Source organism: Lonchura striata, chromosome 5, assembly GCF_050655825.1.
Source record: "Lonchura striata isolate lonStrDom1 chromosome 5, ASM5065582v1, whole genome shotgun sequence".
Classification (NCBI taxonomy): Eukaryota; Metazoa; Chordata; class Aves; order Passeriformes; family Estrildidae; genus Lonchura; species Lonchura striata.
Window position 1 is genome coordinate 54061708 of NC_140707.1, and position 22697 is coordinate 54084404.

At 38.5% G+C, this 22697-nt stretch overlaps 1 long non-coding RNA gene across 1 annotated transcript; it reads left to right on the forward strand.

Annotated features, from left to right (window-relative positions):
* Positions 1-7: 7 nt before the first annotated feature.
* On the forward strand, positions 8-22577 carry LOC146767377 (uncharacterized). Its single transcript, XR_014955716.1, has 2 exons — positions 8-9934; positions 20656-22577. It is a non-coding gene; the product is annotated as an uncharacterized LOC146767377 (long non-coding RNA).
* The last annotated feature ends 120 nt before the right edge of the window (positions 22578-22697 follow it).

Below are 22697 nucleotides of genomic sequence, written 5' to 3' on the forward strand. Positions count from 1 at the left end.
GGACATATTTATTGTTTATTATTACATTTTGTACTATTGTGTAGAACAGAATCATAGTCTTAAGTGAAAAGCATTTATTCAAGAAATCAACAGCTATAAACATTAATATGCTACACAGGATATATTTTAATGTAATGCTCCTTGTTAAGTGGGAACTATATTCTATTCAGAGCTCTATGCCAGACTGAAAAATATCTGATGTGTGGTAGATATGCTAGATGTGAACAAATGAGAACGTGAAACTATAGGATGGAGGGTGCTTGCTGCTGGCCACTGCCATTTCAAGTGTTTATCAGCTGCTTCTTAGAAGTAGTTTTTTAGGAGGCTTATGGCACTTCTGTATTTAATATTGTTCCAGAACCTCACTGTTTTCTCTGATAATTAGTACCTGTATGCCAGCACACACTTTTATTCATTAAAGAGAGAGAAATGATGAGACAAGGACAATTTGTGTAAAGCATAAAGGTCAGGTTTGAAGTTTTGCCCTTCTTGATTATAGTGATTCAGCTGACAAACTTTCTTCATAAAATGGATTTAACCAAGGAAGAGATTCTATAGCTTTTCTGCTTGGTGTGCTTCACATAGTCTTTAACACAAAAATTATAAAAGCATAAAAGGAAAATTTTATAGCTTTTAGATAAGGAAGAAGTAATTGTTCCTTTCTTTCACTTCCTCTGGTCTCCTGAGATTAAGAACAATCTCACTCTAATTTAAACATGTTTTGATCAGTCAGGTTTGAGAGAATTAACCTTCTCTATAGAAGATTTCTACTTGTGATCTGTTTTTCCTCCTTGTGATTATATTAGGGAATATATAAAATAGCTCAAATTTGATCTGACAGTTTTCTTTTGAAATTATGAGTTATCATGAGTTATTATCTTTTGCCCAGTGGAGATAAATTCCAGACATTATTTACTATATATAAGCAATAACACATTTTATGTACCTCATTGTCCCCTTGTAGCAGTTTTTCATAACTCTATTAAAATAAATATTAGAAATAAATTAGAGAAATAGCAAAAAACTTCATATTCTTCATACTCATTCTAATTTACTATTTTTCTATTGTTTTTTACACAGCATGACTCACCTGAGTGGTAATGCAAATACAGAAAAGCCAGCAGGAACTAAAGTCATCTCATTATCTCTAGAGTGCTGCATCCAGGTGTGGTGTCCCCAGCACAGGAAAGACATTGACCTGTTGGAGGAAGTCCAGAGAAGAGCCACCAAGATGATTGGAGGGATGAAGCACCTCTCCTGTTAGAAAAATTGGAGACAATTGGAATTGTTCATCCTAACAACTGGGGAGACCTATTTAGGCCTTCCAGTACTTGTAGGGAGCCTACAAGAAAGGTGGAGAGAAACCTTTTCCAAGGGCATGAAGTGAAAGGCCAAAGGGAAGGGCATTAAGCCCTTAAGGAGGGTAGCTTTAGATTAAATATTAGAAAGACATTGTTTACTGTGGGGGTGGTGAGGCACTGGAACAGGTTGCTTCAAGAGTTGTGGATACTCTGTCCCTGGAAGTGTTCAAGGCCAAGTTGGATGGGGTTTTAATCAACCTGTTCCCATGGCAGAGGAGTTGAAACTAGATTATCTTTAAGGTCCCTTCCAACCCAAGCCATTCTGTGATTCTGTGATTTCCATTTTGCACTCAAATGTGAGGGACATGAATGACAACTGGGTATAAACAATAGTGCTGCCTTGGCAGCTCTACCTTGTGTCAGTAAATAACAAGTCTCTACAAACTAATCAAAAGGATACTATTGCTTGATTATGTTGAATACTCTGGCTCTACTCCCTTCCTAAAGGGATGCATTTCAACTTCCCTTTGCCCAGCTCTGGACTATACTCTGCTTGATTCAGGCTATTGGATATATATGCCTTATATATGAATCTGAGTGATTACTGAGGAAGGCTTATGCTGTTGGACAAGATTCTTCTAAAACTGAATTATCCTTTATTGCTCTGCAGAATTTCCACAATAATTCTCCATTAATTCCAGATGATCAATAAGACTGGTTTTTTAATGTATTTGCAAAAGCATCCAAACTTGGCAGTAAGATACAGACTAGAGCAGTTCAACCACTTTTTGCTAGTTCTCCTGTAGTAGGGTTTGAGATGCAAAAGAGTCTGAGAATGTAGATAACATTTGCCTTTATTCTTCAGGAAGTGCTGCACTGATAACCTGCCTTGCTGCCCCATAGATGGTTGCTTCAGGAAAGAAGAGCTGTAAAAGGGAGTGTTTCTGTTGACCAGAGTACAAAGAGAGTTTGTATGTTTTGAAGTTTAAAGTCATAGATCAATTGACACTTTCATATGGATGCTTTCATATCTTTTGATTTTGCTCATGTTCTCACCTCCAGTAATGCTCTCAGTAATGTATCAGGGAATTCATCAGGAATTCTTTTCATGGAGGTGTCCAAAGGGTCTTAAGGTAGAAGAGACTTTCAGAATTATTGAACCAAAAGAAAAAGTAAAATAAAAACATTTTCATGGCTGAACAGAATGATCTTATAGTTATCCCACACATCTTCCTGTTGATTTTTTCCCCTACAACATATTGTGTTCAACTGGTATTTCTCAAAGACTAGAAAAGGCAAAGGTAACTGTTCAATTTGACCTGTAACATAGTAAAGAAATCAACTCTGCTTTCTTTTGTTTCTGTGATGGATGTTTTAGATGACTTCATAGAAGTTGTTTGCAGTCTAGTGAATTTGTCTGTGTGTCTTAGAGAGCTTTTCCTCCAGACAGGAAATCTCAAATTTTTCCCCAGGTAAACAGTGTTATCAATGTTACTTAGTACAGGATGGCATAAGACTGTGCAGCTACAGCAGGAAGAAATTGCTCCTGCAGGGAATTTAAAATAGAAGGGTTTGAGAATGACAGCAAATCACAAAGCCATGAGTAATATGGAAGAGGTGTCATCAGCTCTGGACTCTCTTCCAATTGAAACAATAGGAATTTTGAGGTGACCCCTGCATGAACTAACTTAAATTATGAAGTGCATACTCTGGTACATAACATAAGGAAGACAATTTTCTGTTACTGGCAAGAAGCATGATAAAAATCACCTGAAAATGAGCAACTTGGGAACAGACTTTCAGAGAATGTGATTTCATGTAAAAGAATAATAAACACATGAAAAAATGTTGAGAAGGGAGGTGACTGTACTAGAGTAAGTAATATGTTAGAAATAGATGAGATTCTTTGCAGACATTCAACAGGGAAAGAAAAAAATAGAAAATGGAAATGTGAAAATTAAGGACATAGAAAAATGGAAAGGCTCCTGGTTTGTCAGTTATGTTTTTTTCTTATGTAATGATTTTATTGTTCTTCTGTTATGACAGAAGTTTGCATTGAAAGAAGTTGCACTGATGTCAACTAGCTAATCTTTTCAATAGAAGATTAGAAATGGGAAGAATGTTAAATAGGTTTCTTAGATCTTTATTCAGATTCTGACTGCAGAGAGAAAGACGTGGGGGAGATGGCAGTAGGAGTTTTAGAGAATGGAACCTGGAGACATGGACTATGAAGTTACTATGTAGTGTTTATTTGGTACCTATATTGTTTCACTTGTCTACTTCTAGTAATATTTTCATATTTCATTAGGTGACAAATGTCAAATTAGGAGTAGAAAGTGCTTGGTTCTTTTCACAGTTTAGCTGCTGACTTATTATACCTGTATTTCTCACTGTCCCAACTGTACCTTATTTTTCCTCTCTAGAAGATGGGGTGGATGGTGCTTTACCACTTCACAGGGTTGACGTGAGCACTGTTTGGTCCCTGTCAGAGAGATATAGATAAGTACAATATATCATCAAGGATAATTGTCTTTGGAATCCTGCTGGGAAAATGTAATTGCATAATTTTTACAATAGTGTTATTTTCCTGGTGCCTTTGAAGATTCTGCACCGGATTCCAGCTGCATTTAATGATCTTGCTGCAATACCTTACATTTGTAAAAGCTGTTTATTTAAATGTTTCATTTTCAGTAACTTCCCAAGTCCAGCAGCAAATATTTTAAGCTTCCATGTCATGACAACTATGCCTAATCCAAGATGAAGAAAAAATATGTAGAAAGTGATATTTTGAGAAATACATTTTTCTAATGGTTTTTTGACTATTGTGATTGCTGTGACTGTTTTTCAGAAATTAGCTGTTATGAACATTTTTTATTTGCCCACAGGCATCTGCAGTGATTTCTTTAAGCAGCTGACTTAAGCAAAGTAACCAGGTAGGAATGGGCTAAACCTTTTACTTTGCTAGTGCAGCCCTTAGAGGTTTAACTGCCAGCTAGAACTTCCCAAACCTTGATTTTTATTTTCCTTTATTTTGTGTCACTGGTACAGAATTTCTGCCTATCACTTGTTAACATAAATGTACCTTGGCTGAATGTGAAATCCCTATTGTTTTCAATGATAGAAGTTTTACTTCTGCAGGATATATGTAGAAAAAAAACAAGGCTGAAATATTTATAGTAATTAGTAATGATTAAGACTACTTAGTTGCCTGTATTGGGTGGAGTTATGCATCAGATGATTTTCAATTTTGCTTATTTTTACATCTACTTTTTTTCTCCAGCCAACACATTAAAATCTAGTCAGTGAAATTTCTGCCTTACTTGTTACTGGACTGAAGCTGATTAATGAGGTACCCATTTTTCTTCATATCTGTAAAGTAAAGAGAAGAGGACTGAAACAGATTAATAATATAGAAGAATATGCCAGCTAACATGTCCAATGAAGGGCCTATTAAAAAAAGTGAAATATTTCAAACGTGTAGATTTCCTCTAGAAGCCTAAATTGTGCTTTTGCTTGAATTAGTTTGTCAGATGAATCTTACTTTAATTCCTGTAGAAACTGTTCTCTTGTTCATATTCCAGACAGAATAAATCCCAGATGATTAATCTCATATCCCTATCCACATCAGGTATTACAATATTAAAAAAAAAAAAAAAAAAAAAAAAAAAAAAAAGTAGAAAGTGTGAAAAGCTCAAAAGCTCTCTAGAATAATTTCTTTTCTGCCCTTGTCTGGCCTCCAGTAGCTGATAAAAGGAGTGGGACTATATATAGGTGAGGAAGTGGTGGAAAAAAATGCTAGTGGAAGCTTTAGAATTAGCTGAATTCTGAATTAAACCAAGTTTTTTATTCCTTATGTGAGTGGTGTTGTGGAGTTTTGTAGGAGCTAACAGATGAGATGTTTCAAATAACTCTGACTGCCAGAAGACCCAAAAGCAGATGAGGCTGCATGTCAAATCTTTTCTCTCCTACATCAAAGACCTAAATTACCTTCTTCAATTATTTGGTCAGGTTGATTTAACCATGGATAACAAGGCTGTCCCTAGATAAAGTATTCACATTCTGATATGGCTTTAACTGTTCAAAAGAGAGAAGCATATATTAATTCTTTCTTTGTTGTGGGTCCTGCCATATTACCCATGAATGAGGCTCATTTTCTTCTAACTTCTCTAAGTTTGAGAAACTACATGTAACTTAAGAAAAAGGACAGTAAGAAATTTAAGGAAAAGGCTGCATGTAGGAAGGCTCAGCATTTTAGACTGATATAGAGACACTGTTTTTATCACTCCCTGTTTTTTAAATTTTTAAAGTATAATTTCAAATCTATATAATTGCCTTACTTGTTTTATGGTATATGAGGTTCTTGACTGGGATACAATGCTATGGAAGCACCATTGGAACCCTCTCATGTAATCATGGTTTTGTTCAGATATGGGTTCATAAAGATTACAGTGGAGCAGCAAAGCCAAGAGTTATAATAATTGGTTCGGGAATGAGTAATAGGGAACAGAGCACAGTGTTAATAAGAGTGGATTGCATAATTTTAAAGCCAAAGTGTTGTTTCAGTAAGAGAACCCTTCACAGCAGGAGTTCTGTCCATGTACCACTGACTCCTACTATGCTTCCCCAGACTCTGCACTTGCACTTTTTGTTGTTCCCTACTATTTACTGCAGCATGCAAGAGTATGGAATGGTAACAGATAAAAATGGTCCCATAAAGAGCTACAAATTAATAGCCTGAATATATGTGAATTTAAAATCTTCTCATTTACGTTGGTCTAAAAAGCAATAATTATGTTTATGCTGACAGTAAGACGATGCAACCTTTTGATCATTTCTTTTGCAATTTAACATCACTAAGTATTTTCCATTCAGTCATCCAGCCCTTGTCCATATAGCCAAGATTGGGCCATTTACAAAAGCTTGGCCTTCCAGCATTTATAATGGCACTAAATTTTATACAGACCCACAGGTGTTCCCAGAAATCATTCCAAACAAGAAACAGACTTTCTAGACTATGATAGTGCATTTGGAAATGAGAAACTGGGTTTAGAAGTGGTGCTTTTCCAACCATTACCTATTGCCAATAACCTACAGTGGCCCATCTCAACCAAAATAAGTGCTGGCTCATTTCTGTGGTCCTTCCTCCAGCATTTCTGGAAGATATTCCAAGTATGAGGCAATTCAGGCATTGGTTCCTAAAGGCCTTTGGAAAAATGTGTCAAGAGTAAAAGTATCACTCTTCAAAACTGCAGAAACCCTTAGGAGGGATATTGGCTCAATACAAGAAACTACTTGCTCTGTAATATTTATTTTCTTCTGTGCTTATAAAAAGGCCTATAATGGCAATAACCCTGGCATTAGAACACTGGCTTAATGATGGCTCAACTTTCTTCAAGCCATCTTTTCAGCTGGTCATTAATCCCCAGCTGGTGCCAAAGGCTTTTGGCTGTGGTATGTTTAATTCATGGAGGTTACACAGATTGCTTCCTGTGAAGATTTGCAGATGTAAATTCAGGAACAAATTAACCTTTTTGAATTTTTGGCTAGAAATCTCCAGCCTTTTTGACATATTTGTCCATGGAGAAAAATGACTCAAACTCTAGAATCTTTGAACACATCTTACTGCAGAAGAAAACAGAGAAGGGAGTGGAAGGAAGGGTAAGGGAAAGATAGGCAAGGGAATAAACTTACATCTCTTTGGCACCCTGGTTCCCCTTATTTTCTCGCACTGACATGGGGTAGCTATGATTTTTGTACCCTTGTAAGAGCTTTACTTTCGCTGTAATTGCATGTTTCATAATAGTTTGGTTGTTTGTTAATTTGTCCTCTTCCCTGTAGCTCCACTGGCTTTGCAGACTGGGCTGTATGAAAAGAGTTGGTGCAGGTGCCATTCTGTCCATGGCAGGTGTCATTCTGAGTCAGGGATGGGGTGGGGATGTTGGCTTTTCATCCACAGATTGCTTTATAAAGAATAACAAAACCCTCTAGTATCAAGGTTAAGAGCTAATCTTTACCATAGCTGTAACATATAGGAGCACGATCCAAAGCTATTTATCAGTGCAGAGCAACATCAGATAAAATTTAGGATGAAATTCTTTAGCACTTCAGTGCTGTTTCTTTAGTAAGCATTGCCAGATTTCTTGCTAAACCCTCTCTCTTTTGATTTATCTATTGCCTGCTTTTCTCTTAACATTACAAAAGGTATTTAGTGTGTGCAATTAACAAAACATTTCATTCTGCTTGTTTTTAAAGCATTAACCTGTAAATAGAAAATATGAAGTATGTGACTTTCTGTTGTTTCAGAGCTGAAAGTCTTCTGCCTAAACTTTGTTTTTCCCAGTTACTGTATCACTGAGGAAAATTAAAATTAAAAAGCTTACATTTTTCACCCTCCTGCTTGTGGCTCCTATGCAAGAATATCTAGACTATGTACATCAAAACTGGTTCAGGTACAATTGATTATCCAACAATACGTGTCTGGGCTCTTCAGAAGAAGAAATGTGATAATACTGTGTTTTATTTTATGTTTCATCCTGCAGTTGAACCTGATTTAATCTTAAACATTTGGATGCTGAGTTAATGATGAAATACGAATTGAGAGGTGAAGACAGATTCTGTATACCTGGGATATAATTCCACAGTTACATTTGTAGTCATAGAACTGCAGATGGTGTGAAAACAGTGTTGATTAAAATAATCAGTCTAGCACTTAATAGCACTTTAGGTTTTCAAATACAACACATTAATAGATTAATCTTTGCCACACCCCATGGGGTATCTTCCTTTGCATTTCCTATATACATAAACTGAGAACTGCACACAGAGGTGATAGACTTGAATTTAATTTGTTGTACAGCTTTTGATCTCACTGAGTACTGCTCTGTGACAGAACTAACTGATTTCTGGTGATTTTTAATTTCTTGCTGAATTTAGTCAGCCCTGTGAGCCCTTGTTCACTTCATCAGCAGGCTGGATAAAGTAAAAAGGTAAAGAAGTTGTCTCTGTTATGAAAATTTTCTAGCCCCTTTCCTCTCTCCTCCTTAGATTGTTCCCCAGTCAGCAGAGCAGACAAATTAGTGTAACATGGGCCAGTTCAATAAGGCCTAACCAGTTTTAGCTCCTTCAGCTGGTGCATTGGCCACAGGCTTTACAAGTTACCTTCCTCTCCTTCTCCTGTTACCTTTTGCTAGGATGGTGTGGAGGGAAAAAGAAAGCTGCTGTGATGGCTGAGGCAGCTGGGCTGTTTACAAGGAGCAAAATAAGTGGATATTGTGTTGCTTAGGTACCAGAATCATTTACTTTACTGTGGAAAGTGTCTTGTGGGGGGATGGGAATCAAACAGTAAGGCAGGCATTCTACAGTTGATGAAGGTGGCTTTTGGACTGCAAAGCGTGTTGTTATTGCATCATTTATCTCAAATAAATAATTGAGGTCCAGCAACTCCTGACAGGAAATGACATGAAGACCAGCCTTGCTTTAGGCTGAAGTAGAAGCATCTATCATGTAAATGAACTCTGAACCATGCCAGCAGGATGCATACATTGAAAGGATAATGGCTGGATGATATATTTTGTTAACCTAGGCCTTATTTATCTACTTCAATATTTTTATTATTTTAAACAAGCAGCTATAGTGATAATTGCAAAATGTCTATACAGTAGAAGAACATCATTATATAAAGGGCTTCAGGACATCTGAAACCATAATCAGGTACTGAAGGATTAGCTGAGGGATGGTCTAAAATTTGCTTATAATGTTTTATAACACTATAAATGTTATGATTAATCTTTTTTCTTCCCCATTTCTTTTAAGTTGTGTTATACTTTTCTCTATAAGAAGCCAGCACCACATTAAGGATGTCCAAGTCTTGGATTTGTACAGCCAGATTTTGCTAGCAGGGGAGCTACAGGGATGGTTTCTGTGAGAAGCTGCTGAAGCTTCTGCCAATTCCAGCTGATTCCAAGACAGATGGCCAAGGCTGGCCCAATTAGAAATTGTGGTAATGCCTCTGTGTTAACATATTTAAGAACAAAAAAAGGAAGAAAAAAATTATTGCATGGTTGTAATTGTGTCCAGAGAAGAACAGAATGAGAATATGTGAGAGGAGCAACTCTGCAGACACCAAGGTTAGTGCAGGAGTGGGAGGTGTTCCAGGCACCGGAGCTGAGATGCCCTGCAATCTGTGGTGAAGACCATGGTGAAGCAGCTGTGCCCCTGCAGCCCATGGAGGATGGTGGAGATGCAGAGATCCACCTGCAGCCCATGGCAAAGACTCATGCCAGAGGAGATGGATGCCTGAGAGGAGGCTGTGGCACCATGGGAGGCCTGTGCTGGCACAGGCTCCTGGCAGGGACCTGCAGACCCATAGAGAAAAGAACCCATGCTGGAGCAGGTTTCCTGATAGAGCAGCCTGTCCTTGAAGGACTGCACCACATGGAAGAGTGAGCTGTGTTGCAGCAGTTCATGGAGAATGTTGCCTGTGAGATGGACTCAGAGAGGTTCATGGATAAATATTTCCCATGGGAGGGACCCCATAGTGGAGGAGGAGAAGGACTCCTTTCCTTGAGCAGCAGCAAAAACAACATGGGATGAAGTGACTATAACTCCTGTTCCCTGTCTCCTTGTGCCACTGGGTGAGTAAGTAGAGCTGGGAAGGAGGGAAGGGTGTGCAGAAGGTGTTTTTAAGATCTTATTTTACTTGTCATGATCCTGCTCTGATTTTGTTAGTAATAAATTCAATTAATATCCCAAATTCTAGCCTAATTTGCCCATGACAATATTTGGTGAGTGATCTCTCCCTGACCTTATCTCAACCCAAGAACCCTACATTCTGCATTCTCTCCCATGTCTATTACACCTTTAAGCTGAAACAATCTTCTAGATTTCTCATCAAATGTCAACAAGATATTTTCTATTGCCTTATAGGACATGTTCTCTACACAGAGACAGCTGAGATAGACTCTTCCACAAGGTCTCCTTAGAGATGATAGACAGGAACTAGTTAAACAGTATGTGGAGGGAGTAAGAAAATGTGCTGTTCAGTCCATCTCATCCCCTTATATTACAGAGTAGGTAAGTGTTTGTGTCTTGAAGTGCTGAGAGATCCCAAATGAGATCCCATCCCATAAACTTTGAGTTTTAACATTTACAGTATGTATTACAAAAAATGCAGTGAACTTGATTTGAAAACCTTTGGGTTTCGCAGTAAGAAAATGCAACTGGTCTGTTTCCCATTTAAAATTGGGCTTCTCATTACTCATTAAGAATCCAGAATTGTTTCAATCTACAGTTTTAGGCAGCAACTGTTGCACATCTTACTTTATGGAGAACAGATCTGCTTAAGAAGGCACAACTTTGTTTCTTGATAAGATAGTCTGGTAAGAGGAGCTGTGTTGACATCTACCTGCACTTCTCAAAAGCACTTGACTTAATACCATATGACATTCCAATTAAAAAATTAAAATGATACAAAATTAATGTAGCACATAATAAACAGATTATAATTGTCTGATGGATTTCAAAAGAGGAATTGTAAATCAGGAATCATCATCCACAGAGGGTATTTCCAGCAGGGTTCCATGGGAATCTTTTTCAGTCTAATAAAATTCAGAGGTTTTATTAATAGTTTACAAGTGAGGAAATCAGTGCCTGTAAAATTGGCAGAGGAAGCAGCATTAGTAGGAGTAAACAGTGGTAAAGTTGGATCATTCGACAGATCAAGCTAGTTAATATGGAAAGTGGGTCTTATTTAACCAGCACAAGTGCAAGGTTGTGTGTTTGGGAACAAGGATAATAGGTTTCACATGCAGAGGTTGCTTCTAGAGAAACAGTGACCCTGAAAGGAATTAGAAGTCAGGATGGATAATTGACTGAACAAGAGCGCTCAGTGTGATGCTGTTGCTGAAAACTAATGTGACCTCAGATGAATAAGCAGAAAATTGCTGAATAGGAACAGCAAATCAGAGAGTATGACCCTACAGAGTGATGGGGTATTTTGGAGTCTGGTTGAAACCATTAAATGCATCCCTGGTTTGGGAGTTGAGCCTAAATCATGGGGACAAAAGCACTGTACAGTACAGCCCTCTGAACAGGACATCCTGAAGAGAAGACACCTGAGAAAGTTCTCAGTCACCAGAGAACAGTTTGATTTGAAGCCTTCCTTGATATAGAATCACAGATTCACAAAATAAGCTGAGTTGAAAGGAACCCATCAGCAACCACCCTCCTTCCCTCCCTCCCTTCCTCCCTCCCTCCCTCCTTCCTTCCCTCCCTCCCTCCCTTCCTCCTTCCTTCCTTCCCTCCTTCCCTCCCTCCATCTTCTAGAGTAAATTGCTTTTAATTTCTCTTAAATATTTAAACAACCTCCATTTGATGTTTAGATTTAGGGTGATGCTGATGAAGCCCACCACCATGTGGAGAGCCTGACAGTGAGATGGTTGAGATATTTTGTGCTGCAGAGACCTGGAGAATTTATTTCTCTCCTGTTGAAGATTTGAATAACCATAGCAACCTGCTGTGAATCTTACAGCTTGAAGTGTTGCTGATATCTTCTTTTCAGGATCAAGGTCCTTGTCCCAGCTCTACCAGGCTGATTCTGGAGAGATCAATGTAAAAACAAGAGAAGAGTTTCTGACAGATATCTTTTAACACAGTTTTTTTCTGTTCTCTTTTTCTTTGATTGTTCATGCACTGGTTGTGGATTTTTTTTTAATTACTTATTTAAAAGAAATCTGTGTGAAATGTTTAATTTTTAATATTGGGTATTCAAAGAAAACTGCACAAATGCTTGAAGAGATTATGTGTATTTTGTGGAGAGTGAAATCCAGCTAATGTAGAACAGCTTGCCTGCTTTAATTAGATCCACTTCAGGGAGTTCAGTGGGAATATTACTGACCTAGTGAGAAAAAAAGAAAACATGTATGCTAAGGTTAGGGGTAGGATTAACCTCTTTTAGCCTACAAGAAGCACAAAAAGTTTTGGTATAACGTCAGTCTTTTTGACTGTAAGTTGAGGTCTTCTCATTTGCTTTGAGCTGTGAGCCTGTGGGAATCAGGTGCCATGTGGTAGCTTAAGTCTGAACTGACTCTGTATATTTAGATTAATATTATTTTAGCTCTCCAGCCACCTTGTTTCAGTCTCACCCTCATAGGTGAGAGTAAGGTTTGCATTGAGTTACAGGCTTGCTAATTCAAATAATGCCTATTGCTTGTCTTCTGGTTTCAGCTGAGTTTCTCTGGTGTAAAAGGTACATGACTGAATTCAAGAATTGTTAATTGGGTATGTTCTAGCAGATTTTTTTTACTTTAAAATGTCTAATTCTATAGTCTGTATAGACTGAAGTCTTGTGACAGGTGCTGCCTGCCTGCCCTCCAGACTGGCAATACCATGTCATCACATTCCTTTGGCAGTAGTCTGTTTGCTGAGGCTGTGTTGAGCATGTGTATGTGCAGCCTCTGCTTCTGGCCCCACTTGCCTTTGCTTGATTCAGTACACAGTCAGTGCAAACTCAAGTCTGCCAGCAAGCCCTGGGCAGAGGTGCCAGAGCAAACGCTGAGAACTGAAGATACACAGCCACAATTATTAATGCATTAGAAACCATCCCACTGGCAAAGAAAGCCTTCATGGCAACATTTCACTAAGTTGTTGAAAACTCTTCTTCTTTGCCTGACTCCCATATAAACAAAATAATACATACTAATTCCCTTGTGATGGATAGGTACTCCCTCTAACAACCTGTTGGTCAAGTGCTTCTGCACACAGCAAAAGGGTGTTAGGTTAAAGCATCCAAATGGCCAGTACAGATGGGTTTGGATGTAGAAAAGGCTTGTGCACCATGAAATGTGGAATATTGGTGTATGTTACGACATGCCTGACAGGACAATAGGCAATGGGCACAAACTGAAACACTGGAATCACTGAATCACGAAATAGTTTTTCACAGTAAGGTGATGAAGCATTAACAGAGAATTGCACAGTCCTGGGCAACCAGCTCTACATGGCCCTGCTTGAGCAGCAGAGGGGTTGAACCAAATGACCTTTAGAGATGCCCTCCCTTCCAACACAGGATCACCATTCCATGATCCTGTGTTGATAAACCCTTTGTGACCTTTAGTTGATAACACTATTAGAAGAAAATCTGACATGTCTGGCATGTGGCTTCTGGTATTTGTGAGTCTGTCCTTTCTGTAGGAAGCAGAGACAAAACTCAATATTCCTTATTATATTTCAACTTACAGGCCTCTTGGCCCTCTACAGCTGTCCCATCTATATGAATATTTCCTTTACTCTGGAACTGTAAACATCATCAGAGGGCTCTATAAAGTGTCTGGAGATCTCCAGATTACAGGCATTATGGGAGTCCCTGTTCTGTATTATACTGTACCAAGAGTTTTCATGCTGGTGAGACTGGTATGTGGGCATTAACTTAGAGCCAGGAAGGCATTTCTTTTCAGCTTGTGGCAAATAAAACAAACCAACAAACAAACAAAAAGTGCCAGCATGACAGAGCAGAAAAACCCGTTTTCCACAAAGCTTTTGAAAATAAGCACTGCTCCTGCGCTGTGCTGACACAGAGAGGAGTGGCTGGAGTCCAGCACATCCTCCGCTTTCCGCAGGCTGGGAGGATGCTGGCGCTGGGTGAGGAGCCCAGCTGCCACCAGAGAGCACTGTCACCATACGCTTGCCGGGCAGCTGCTGCTGCTGCTGCTGCTGCTGCTGCTGCTGGCACCGGCTTTCCCTTCGCGCCGGCAGCAGCAGGAAGGCTCCTAAAGAAGACCCGGAGTAGGAAGCCTCTGTGCCATCTTTACCCCTGCTCTGCCCCGTGGATCCGTGCTGGCAGGGCGTTCAGGACAGGAGCAGCTCTGCCTTGGCGAAGGGCAGCCGGCTGCTGGCACAACCCTGTGTGCTGGGCTTGAACCCAGGGTGTACCAAAACCTGGGCGTTCTGACACCCTGCTGCCTCTTGTCCACAAGGTGTTTTTTACCCAAACCAGCTTCATTTACACTTGGTAAAAAAAAAAAAAAAATCTTCCTTATCTGTCATATTAACTCAAAATCGTATTGCTTCTGTTTCAGACGTGAAGAAAGACTTGTGTGTTCCTATAAACTTATTCGTGTTTCTTTTATTTTGCACACAAATATAGCCTCACTTGCATTCTGCAGCAAAGCTACTGAGGCTTCGAGTCCTTGAACAACTCAGGAACACAGCACTACTGAGGTTTTCAGTGATCATCCATGTGGTTTGCACACACCTTATCTGTCTGAAACCAATGCACCATGCAAGCCTAATAATTACTTTGAAATTGGATGTGTCCTTTTTTAAGAATAGCAAAGAGCTCTGCAGATGGTTCAGCTACCTGCCCCTGAAGTAAACATACCTGCAGGTGTGAAGACAGCATTTAGTTCTCCTTCTGGGGAGGCTGCCAGACCAAATTATAGTCAGAGTTATCCCAGTTACCGTGAGATATTCACTGCTAAATGAAAACAGTTAGAGGTCCCAAGAACATTGTGTCAGAGCAATGTTTTTTGTCCATTTTCTGACCGAGTCTTTCTAGTTACAGAGTCAGAGGACTTTCTCCACATCCTCAGGAGTGGCTAGCAAGGTGCTGCAGTGCAAGGATTCCTCAGTTCTCCTCCCTGGGGTAAAAATGTACATGGAAATGTGATAGAGAGCTGATCTGGCTCACTGTATCCTCCTTTTTCTGCAGTAACTTGGGTGCAGAAGTTTTCTTAGCAATGGTGTCTCAGGTTCTTAAAGCAATGACCTACTGCCTTGTGGAGATGAACTGCAGTCAAGGCTGTTGTTTCAGATCAGCTTGGATAGTACAGCATCACAATAGGAGATGCAGTTCCTGTAGATGGAGACACTCAACATACAATCATCAGGGAATATAGCATGAGGTGGTATCCTCATGCTGCTGCTCATTCTGCAATGTATAGGTTAAAATAGACAGCCTGTGGTGAGATGATAGCCCTGGGTCAGATGGAAGAGAATTTTTCTTTAAATAAGTTCTGTGCATTGAGGCAGCATCTTCTTGTTTCCTACAGCCCTCTCTTTCATATAACTCCAGGGCCAAATCCCACTTAATTTATAAGCTCTGACAAGATCTTAGAGCAAGAATGATAGCATGGTTTCAGAGCACAGGCTATCATTTAGTATATAAAGTGCCAATTTTCTGACAAAGTGTATAATCTAATATAGTGTTGTATAGTGTCTGTGTTTGATAGGAAACCTCTGTAAGTCACCTCAGATTAAGAAGGAAGAGTTTAAACTGTTATATGGGTAATGACAAGGAGGAAAGCAAACAATTCAGGCACAAATCTCCATTCTCTCCCCCAACAGAGATTTTTTTAAAAGACAGGAAAATACAATCTGCCTGAAATCTGACATAGGTTTTTTTATGCTGTCTGATATCAATGCATAATTCCTGTTTGCTTCCCTCTCCCCATGGCTGAGAGAGCTTTACAATCAGGCACATGTTCACATATCCCTACAAAATGTTTTGAGAGAAATTCTTTCTGTTTTGCAGTGTCCCTTGATGGCAGGATTGAAAATAACTTTATTCAAATCAGTAAAAGTCTTAAGATTTTACTGTGAAGGTATAATGAAGTGGATTTCTTCTACTGGCTAAGCCAGGGATCTGTCTCTTCAGGACTTGCCAGGCTCTGAAGACAAAAAGGCATATTAGGAAAAGACATGAAAAATTACTACAGATTGATTGCGGGCTGAGTCCCAAACCTAAAAAAAGAGCTTAAAATCCCACTGCAGGATTTGAGGGTTTCAAAAAATTTCAGTGATCAGGGCATGGAGGAGAGATTGAGATTTTCTCTGATTAATTTACTCATTTGAGGGTCTGAATCAGTGGCACAGGGTAGTTGGTGGTGTTGATTGAGATTTTCTCTGATTAATTTACTCATTTGAGGGTCTGAATCACTGGCACAGGGTAGTTCAGTACTGAGTCCTGTACTGTTTAACTTGTTCATTAATGACTTGAATGAGGTAAGCAAGTTTGCTGACAGTACAGAGCTGGGAGGAGTGGCCAATACCTCAGAGTGCTTTGCAGCCCTTTGGAAGGACCTCAACATGTTGAAGCAATGAGCAGAGAAGAGCTGTCTGAAATTCAACAAAAGCAAATAAAGGGTCCTGCACCTGGGGAAGATTAACCCCATGTACCAGTACAGGCTGGAGGCCAATCTGGTGGGAAACAGCTCTGGAGAGAAGGACCTGGGGGTTCTGGTGGACAACAAGGTGTCCATGAGCCAGCAGTGTGCCCTTCCTTGTGGTCTATTTCATGGGTGACTGAGCACTGGAACAGATGGCCTGTAGAGATTGTGGAGCATCCCTCACTGGAGCTATTCATGCCCTCTGGATAAAATCCTGGGCAATGTGCTCTAGGGTGATGCTGCTTGAGCAGGGAGGTTGGACCAGATGGCCCACTGTGGTCCCTTCCAACCTAACTCATTCTATGCTTCTGTGATATATATTGCAAGTTTAAATTAGGAGCCTTAGCTTTCTATATAGAGAAAGAGCACCTTCTGAAGGCAAAAAGCCCAAGATGGGATTAAGTGGAGCTGATGTGGACTAGGAACTGGAACAGACACTAACTAACCCAAGTGTTCAAAATAAATTTGATGGTTAGGTGGGCAAAAAGCTCCTTTCCGTTGTGATATTTATGTGTAATGCCATGAAGTTCAGCCTGGAGAATGTCTAGAAATGTGATCCTTCTGCAGTTATTTGCCAGCTTTGGTAGAGCATGCATTGAATTGCTATGCCATTACACATAGCATACAATATGTACAACTTCAAAGGAAAATGACCATCTATTTCTGCAAGCAGGCAAGCTAATAATGTTTTGGTATCTCCATTTCTCTGGGATCTCAAACTAAAATAACTTATTTCCTCTAATAATAAGTTATCCAAGCTGGGGAAGCTGTGTGTAAGGCAGGTTATGTGCAATCTGAGTACACTGTTTTGCAGTTGGAGAATGAAAGACACAGTTACATTTAAGACAAGGGTTTCAAATAAGGGCATTAAAATTTTATGGTTCAGTTTTGGGTGCTCATCTTCACAGAATTCAGTGTCAGATTTTCAGGACTATTGATCATGTCCACTAAAACATAAGTTAAAATTATTCCCTCCAGAAATGCAGTGGCCACGTTATCAGCTGAAATCAGTTTCATCTGAAACTGGAATTGACCTGTGTAAACCAAGCCCACAGGCTTTTTTTTTTTTTTTTTTTTTTTTTGAACTAAGATGCCAAGACAGCGTAATCAAAATCACTGAAAAATCACTCTTAGTGGCAGAACTGTTTTCTCTAGAAATACTAAAGGTAAATGTTTGAACAAGCAATTCCACAGTAAACCAGACTAAGATCTCCTGGATTTCCATCCCTTGTGACTTTATGGAAGTATATTTAATTTACTCTTCAAACAAGAAAACTCTTTCAAGATAGTCTAGGAAATTGAATCTTGCATCCGTGTCTTCCAAATTCAGTCTTTCAATAGTTCTACATTACACTCCAAAGTACCAACATATGTGATAGGTCTCCATTGAAATGAGAGGTTTTAATCTTCTTCACAAAGCAAATGAAAATATTCCCTAGGTTATTCTGTAATGGTAGATAATTTAGAATGAAACCAGATGAGTTCACAAGAGCTGACTCTTAGGGGAGTATACCAGCACCAATTTCAAGACTTGCATGTAGGATGCCAAACTGAAGGAGTCTTAGCTCTTAGTTTCTGAATTATCATTAAAGATGGATGATGAATTTTAAGACCAGAACACCACATTTTATGTAATGGAGTTACCAGCCAAGAGAGGGTTCTATTTTCTCTCTTTTGGAAGAAAAATCATATTGAAAATGTCTCCTTGATAAGCAGTTAGCAAATCAAAAGAGTATTTTTTTTTTCTATATGATTTTTTTTACAATGATTACAGTAGAAGGAGTTACAAAATCTCTACTGTGAACGGAGACCTTTTTCAAAAGCATTAAAATTTTCATACAAATTATCTCAAGAGCAAGCCAGTTCCATTAAGAATCACCTCTGAGTTGCAGAATCTCATGACTGATGGAAGATATACACTTTATAATTCTAAAGAGCTAAGATAAATTTATGCCATTCAGTTATTGTCTATCTAATTCATATTTCATTTATTCTGTCACAGACAGCCTTTCCTTACTACAGATGCAATATATAGATCCAGATTTCTGGCCTCTCAAAAGGAGACTGCAAATGGGATACAGATTCAGCTTTTGGGGAAAACATGCAAAGTGTGAGATACTAAAATAAATTTTTGAACCCTCCTCTAATTCAGAAGTATTGCAATGGAGAACACTCTTTATGAGAAAATGTTTTTAAGGTAATGAGAGACATTAAAGAAGAAACAGAGTTCCCTGTTTTCCCTGCTTCTTTCTTTTTGATTACTTGGGCTGTGAAATAATTTGACAGTTCGGAGTAAATTCCTATGGATTAAAGCAAATTCTGCTTCTGCTTTGCGTATTCTCCAAGGTTAAAAGGATAATAGGACACCATTTTTCACTATCCCATCTGTAGCCCACATCAATAGATGATCTCCTGTTGGGGATGTGTGAGGATCAGTACTAGATGGAAGCTACTTGCATTTTTTTTAATCTTCTGTCAGTAAATATTAAATCTGTGACAATTTCAAATTTAAACATTTAAGAGATAAAAGTTCAACTAAACTAAATCAGAGGCTTCTGTCTAGAAAACTGAATACATGCAGCAGTTATAGAATCAGGCTCTGTTCCCAGAAAAATAGTGACACAGGAAAAGACATGGGTTTAGACCTGAAAAGCAATGTGACAGGAGACTACCAGAACACTCCTACAGGGAAAATAAAATCAAACAGCAAAAATGCTCCATCCCCAGAAATTTAAGAAAGAGTAACAAGTAGGATTAAAGAGGGATTTACTCTGTACACAGGGTAGTGAGAGCCAGTACTAGAATATTGAACCTAGCCAAAGTGTCTACATTTCAAGGAGAGCATTGAAAACATAATTGAAGTGCTAGAGAAAAATGTTATACCATGGGACTTAAGAGGTTTTCCTAAAGGACTGACTAGATTGCAGCATGTAAGTGAGAAGAAAATGCCTGGTAGTAAATAGTTCTTTAATCTAGTGGAGAAAAACATAATGAGTCAGAAAGTATAAACTAAAGCTAGGAGAAAAAAAATCTAATCAAATAGCATATAAGCAGAAGATCTGAGCAGTAAGAAAACCAAGAGCAGTAGTAGATTTTCTCTTCCTTGATGCCTCAAAAGTAAGACTATGTGCCTTCCTGGATGATTCTTTAGCAAAATGTGATTTAGTTAAAAGATAATCTTTAGGGATCCACCCCAGTCCAACTCAATATAAAACTAGAAGAAACAAGGTATATTTTCTTAACTGGAAACTAAACACCCTATGAATACCACAACAACCAGGTCTCAGTCAAAGGTCCTGTTTTGGTAAAAACACAAAACAGTTGTCACATGTTTTATCTCAAAATCCCTGGATGTTTTCTTACCTAGTAATGAAAAATAATAAACCTCTAAAGGGTTAAATAATCTAGACATGTTTCCAGTACCCATATTTAAAGCTTTCTGGTTGTAGCAAACATGATGAAACACAACTGGTTTGAATTTGTTGATTTCAGAGTCTACTGAGCTGCATCCATGGCAATCAAGCAAGCTCATTTGAATGATTGATCCAGCATTGTTTTTAACTTGTGGTTGGGGTAAATCACTGGTATCCAGTACGTGATAATTCTTAACAACATGCCCTCTGTTGAGTAATGGGCATAGATCTGATTGCTCCAAAAACTTTCATTTCACTTCCCATTCTCTATACTTCAGATTCTCATGCTCCAGTGGATCATCAAACCATTTTCTTGAGAGATTTGCAATACTTTCCTTTTTTTGCAAGTGGTTCACCTCTTACATTTAATGTCTCTAACAAGCGGTCATAATTTCTTTCTAGCTTCAGCTTGTATCATGAAGAAAACATAGAGATGTGTAATTTTAAAGCTAAAGGAAACAAACAAACTGAATAAGGAAGATGCTCTAAAATGTTCTCATTTATCACAGTCTAAAGAAAAGTCAGTTATCTGCCAGGGGATGTGGTGTTTTACCCCGAGGACTATTCAGCTATTCCTATTGCAATTTACATGTTCTTTGATCTGATAACTGAGTCAAAACTCATGCATTTGACTTTGAACAAGACTATTGCTGTACTTTTCATGGAAAACACTGGAGTTTTGTAACTGGATTTTCAGCTTGCCTCTACTTGTATGAAACTCTCTTTTTGTATGAAACTCTCTTTTTATAGCAGCATGTTGACTGTTTTCTCTAATCTCAGACAGAACTGGAAGTTCAACCACTCAGCCCACCTTCAAGATATGCCTGTGCTGTTCTAGTGCTTCTGACAAACCAGGCCAGCTGGATAATTAATTAAGGATGAGACACGTGGTGATATGCACCTGGAAATCATTAGACGCCTGGAGGTTACATGTTCATGAGTCCTCCCTTGGAATCTGGACATTATCTGTTGTGTTTGTTTCCTTGGGTATCTGCTGGTAAAGTTCAAAGACAGTGATCTGAGAAGGTGAAAAATAATTCTTTGCTTTTGGCCAGGTGCAATTAGTTGTATTTTTTTGTAATAGAAAAAAAAAGTTGACTGGAAATGAAAGTGAATAGAGCAGCCTGGGTCATTGTGTGTGGTTAAATTTATTCTGCAAAATAACTTCTGTGGAAGTTCAAGAAATGCTAATAAAATTGAATTAAGTATTGAGTTTTTTCTTATAGTTCACTCAGAAAATGGAGAGCAAAGGTCTGTATGCCATGATACTTCACACCACCCTCTTTATGGCCTCATAACAGAGACAGAGTTGCTCCCAGGCTGTCAGCTTTTGAACTTTCTTTTCTACTCTTTCTTTTATACACAGCAACCATATGTTTTTCCACAATGTAAGAATGCTTAATCTTTGAAATAAGCATTCCTATAAGAAGTTATCTGATTTGATGAAAATTGTAATGGAAAGTTTTTCAGGTCTCAAACTATATTTGTAACCAGAAATAAGGATAAGAATAGCAATTTTAGGATAATATGGCATTCTGGTATACAGAAAAAATGATCATATGTAGTGCAAATGAAATTTTTTGAACTTTTTTTTAGAGAGCAGATATTTTTTTCATTTACTAATAATGTTTTCCTGCTGCACTTAACTAATGGGAATCTGTCTTAGAGATTTCTGAGCTGCATTCCACAGAGCAGGAAATTAGGCAGAAATTTTTAAAGACATTAGTGAATAGTCAGTCATGGAGGTCAACATGGCTCCTCCCCTTCTGCTCTGCTAAAGTCCGGCACAGTTCAATGCACTGAAACATTTTGTTGGATTAACTAATCTGTGTTGGATCTTAAATATATGATTTAGAGCAGCTGAACAAGCTCCTAAACAACAGCTGAACCATGGTAAATCTTGCTTTTAGCCTGTGTCAGATCTGAGATCATTTAGCTTTTCCCACCATGAAATTACTGGTAATACAATACAAACATATGCTTCTATGAAGAAGAGCTTATTTTAGAGACAGATTATAGTAACTTTTTTCCTTTCTTTTTTTGTTAATACTGGTGGTTTAAACAACATTTTTGCCCTTTTTGTCAGAACTGTCTGCAGAGGTCTCCTGTTAGTTTCTGCTACCATCTGCTCTTCTGTTTCAACAGCCCAAAACATCAAATAGACCTTTTTTTTAAGCCATTGCCAATTTCACTGAAATGAGTACATAAAAGGTCAGAACAAAATAACTGAGAAATTTACAAGAGGAAGAGTTGCAAAATTATGGAAAAGTTGTTATGTTTGTTGACAGCATCAAATTAAGGCTCAGATATGCCTTTCCAAGTAGGTGGTGGTCGATCCCATTCCCCCCCTTCAGCTGACACTCTGGGTCTAACTTGACAAGAGTCAACAAAACACATTCCTTGGGTGCAGAGGAAGACCAAAAGATAGGAAGTAACTGAACATATTTGTTCTGGTTTAGGGCAAAACCCAGATTCTTTTGGGCGACACTGGTTCAATATTCACCAAGAAGAATAATATGGCTTTCTATATTTTTAATAAGCCAAGAGAAGAAAGGCACAGAAATGAAAGGCAAAGGCTTTAGTACCAGACACAACTAGATTATCTGGTTTTCTTGCTGCTGTTTACTTTTGACCTTCTGGAATAAGGAAGAAATGAGATTGGCATGTGACACTCAGATAAATAAAAATTGTAGCTATAACAATTTACTTGTGTTAATTTTCTTTAAAAGTCTAACTTCATTTTCCTCACTAATAATGTTAGTTATTGTTTAATTTAAAAAGGTTCACCCCCAGGAAGGCACAAATAATTAGAGGTTTACCCA